The sequence below is a fragment of the Pelobates fuscus genome, chromosome 4 (assembly GCF_036172605.1).
Source record: "Pelobates fuscus isolate aPelFus1 chromosome 4, aPelFus1.pri, whole genome shotgun sequence".
In the NCBI taxonomy this organism is placed as follows: domain Eukaryota; kingdom Metazoa; phylum Chordata; class Amphibia; order Anura; family Pelobatidae; genus Pelobates; species Pelobates fuscus.
Window position 1 is genome coordinate 68,509,422 of NC_086320.1, and position 4,433 is coordinate 68,513,854.

Consider the following 4,433-nt stretch of genomic DNA (forward strand, 5'->3'; position numbering starts at 1 on the left):
CGGTTCGCCCAATGCTATCTCAGCAACAACCCCTTAGGAAAATCCAAAGGCACGGCCATCCTCCTTCATAAATCCCTACATTTCACACCCACAGCAACCATGAAAGATGACTGGGGAAGGTATATATGTGTTAAGGGAACGATAGCTGACCGTACGTACACGCTAGCCAACCTGTATGCTCCTAACACTGCGCAACACCGTTTTATGACTAAATCACTGAAAGCCATCATGGCCTTTACGGAGGGTTGTCTGATCATGGGAGGAGACCTAAATGTGGCCCTACAACCGAGCCTAGACACCTCTACGGGCACCTCGACGATACCCAGACATGTGTTGACCACTATCAACAAAACCCTTAGAGACCAACGCCTGACCGACTGTTGGAGAGCGACACACCCTGATGACAGAGACTTCACCTTCTATTCCAATCCAAACAAGACATACTCCAGACTTGACTACTTTTTCCTACAACACTACTACCTGACAGATGTTAAGTCTGTGACGATTGGGACAGCGACATGGTCCGACCACGCACCACTCACCATGACGCTAACGTCTCCCCTCTATAAGCCGACGTGCAGCAACTGGCGACTGAACGAAGCCCTACTTAACGACCTAACAGTAGCCACGGAATCCCGAACCGCACTTACTCAATACTTCACTGACAATGTTACCCCAGATGTGACACCCCTCTGTGTGTGGGAGGCCCACAAATGCGTGATACGAGGCTACTTCATAGCTAAAAGCGCAGCCCTGAAAAAAGCAAAGGCTGCCAGACTGGCGACCATAATCACGGAGATACAGGTGGTGGAAGCCAGGCACAAACTTACACGGCTCCAGAGCGATGGTGCCAAGCTACTGACACTACGCAGGGAACTGGCATCCATCATGAATGCCTACCACCAAAGGGCGCACCTGCGCACCAAAGCCTTCTTTCACACACACGCCAACAAATGCGGGACCTTGCTGGCCCGTATGATCGCCAAAAAGAGAGCAGAATCCTACATACCTAAAATTCGGGATAAGGAAGGGCGACTGAAACATCTCCCGGGAGACATGGCGGCGGCTATACGGGAATATTATGCGGAGCTTTATGCCATACACCCCGACAGGGAGCCACCACGCCAAGGTGACGCCTTACCAGAGACTAGACAATACCTACGCACACGCATACATAACCGACTTCCCAGGGAAGCTACGAATGCCCTTGACGAACCGATCACACCTCGCGAGTTAGCCTGGGCCATAAAAGAGTCGAAATTGGGCAAATGCCCGGGCCCTGACGGTCTCCCCACTAGATACTATAAAAAATTTGCTGACGTGTTATCCCCACATCTCTTGACTGCCCTTAACACCTTACGTGACGGAGCCAGCCTACCCACACAGACTCTAGAGGCCAACATCTCCCTAATCCCAAAGGAAGGTAAGAACCCGGAACTCTGTGCGAGCTACAGACCTATCTCCCTACTAAATTGTGACCTTAAACTCTTCACAAAAATACTAGCCCGCAGACTACAAACCTACCTCCCTGATCTCATACATAGAGACCAGGCAGGGTTCACGTCCCAGAGAGAAGCAAGAGACAACACCATCAGGACACTAGATCTCATCCACAGGGCACAAGACAGTCGGGAGGGCCTCCTCTTGCTCTCCACAGACGCGGAGAAGGCCTTCGACCGCATAGATTGGGGCTACATGCTGGCGGTATTGGAAGAGATAGGTCTGGGCCCGCACATGATGAGCTGGATACGAGCACTATACTCCAAACCCACAGCAAGGGTATGCGTGAACGGACTGTTCACGAACCCGTTCCCCATCCGGAACGGCACAAGACAGGGATGCCCCTTGTCCCCATTGCTGTTTGTACTGGCACTGGAGCCCTTTCTTAACTCTGTCCGGGACAACCAAGCCATAAAAGGGATACAGATAGGGCAGACGAGACACGTAGTGGCTGCCTTTGCAGATGATCTGCTGTTTTATGTCACTCAGCCTGAAACATCAATGCCAGCAATTATGGCAGAGTTCCAGCTCTACGGCCAATTATCGAATTTCAAAGTTAACCTCGCCAAATCTTCGGTTCTGAATGTCTCGATCCCACCCAATAGAGTTGCAGCCCTGAAGCACACGCTCCCATTCCAATGGTCTGACACTACTATAAGATACTTAGGCACCTCCATACCAAGAGACCTGTCACAAATATACACCGCTAATTTTCAACCCCTCCTAACCACAATACGTAGAGACTTGGAGGAATGGACTAAAGTTCGCCTTTCCTGGTTTGGACGCATTGGAGTGTTAAAAATGAACATTCTACCCAGGCTGCTCTACTTGTTCCAGACACTGCCAATTCACATACCTGAGGCATACTTCTCAACGCTGCGCTCCATGGCACTCAGATTCACATGGCACAACCTACAGGCACGGGTCAAACACGACACTCTCACATTACCAAAACGGAAGGGCGGCCTGGCCCTCCCAGACTTCCAGGTTTATTACAAGGCAACCCATCTCCAGAGGGTGATGGAATGGTCCAAATCGGAGGTCCACAAGTTATGGAAGGAAATAGAGTCAGACCAAATATCCAGACCAATAGGGCTCCTACCGTGGCTAGATCACCACCAGGGCAGACAGCTGGCTAACCCACACCCGCTAATTAGAGCGACCTTAATGGTTTGGCACAAAGTGGGGACACCCTCCTCCCTCACCACGCCCATCTCACCACTCTTACCCCTGACGCATAATGACGCCTTCCCACCTGGACTAGACGCAGGCCCGTTCCAACAACTGTTAGGAAACTCACTACCTAGACTCTGCCACGCTACCACCAATGGCACGATACGGACTCTTGAGTCCCTGCTGCCCGTGGGGAGACCGACGTTCATGCTGCAGTTCAGATACAAACAACTATCCGCTTACCTACTAATAGTCACCAAAGACATCCATGCCCACAGGCCGCTCACAGACTTTGAAAGGCTCTGCCATGACCCAAGCCCACTGGCCAGGGGACTGTCCACACTCTACAGCCTCCTCATGGACGCAAAGAGACTTCCCCCACCGAGCTTCATGAGTAAATGGGAAACCGACCTGGGAATTACACTCTCGCCAGCCCAATGGGAAAAGATCTGTACCCTGTCCCTTCACTGTTCAACATCCAGCGGCATACAAGAAACGGCCTATAAGGTACTGTCTCGCTGGTACCGCACGCCACTGGCCACCCATTCCTACGATCCAACCGCCACCAACAACTGTTGGAGATGTGAGAAAGCCCTAGGCACTCTCTTCCATATCTGGTGGACGTGCCCCCTGATACGACCCTACTGGGCAGCGATCCACACGATCATCACCAAATTTTCTGATACTCCCCCCCACTTAGACCCAGCAGCCTTTCTCCTGCACCACACCTCCACCCGTAGCTCAGCTTACAAAAAATCCCTAACGATCAGGATCTTAAATACGGCCAAGAGTCTCATTCCCTTATACTGGAAACAAAAGACCCCACCACCTGTGTCGACCTGGTTTAAGCGCATGGAAGAGCTCAGGGCACTAGAGGAACTCACCTCACACGCAGAGGGGAGGGAACAGTCGTATATGACGACCTGGACACACTGGATACTGACCACGACGAAACCCGACTTCCAGACGCTTATCACAGACTGAGTAGACATCAGAGGGGACATGACCCGAGACGATGGGTAGGGGTGACAAGGAAAGACCGACAAGACAGCGCACGTCATACATAAAGCTACCACTGACAGAAGTTAACTCGACAATTCTGGCCCTGACAGAGACGAAGGACCACATAAACCTAAAGGGAAGGGAGGACGCTTTCTCAAACGCTGAAGGATCCCCCCCCCCCATTTTTTCTCCCCCCCCCCCCTCTCCCCCCCCCCTCTCCCCCCCCCCCCCCTTCCCGGGTGGACTTGCGGGCCACGCAGCCGGACCAGGATACAGCAGACCACAGGTATGCCATTAAATGCTTAACTACGCATGTTCCGACCTGGAAACCTGCGCGTTTCCCTGCATTACTTTACCGACACCTCAGAATCGCTAACAATGTGCCTTATTACCTGTATCTGCCAGTTGTTGGAAACCTGCGTGTTTCACTGAACCACACTTGAGACGTTTACCTTTATTGTTATTTGCAAATTTATTCTTGAAAACCTGAATAAAACTTAATTCACAAAAAAAAAATATTTTTGAAAGTAAATATTGAAATACATTATATCATTTGAAAAGTTTATCCAAAAACATTAAATCAAGGCTATTTAAAAAAAAAAAAAAAAAAAAATGCTCAGGCATTTCCAGTAGTGTAATTTGGAATGTGTTTATAAACAAAAGAAGAAATAAACAAATGTCACAATTTAGAGCAAGAGAATATGGTAGGAAATAGTTTAAATATATATTATTTATTTAATTATTATATCTACACATGA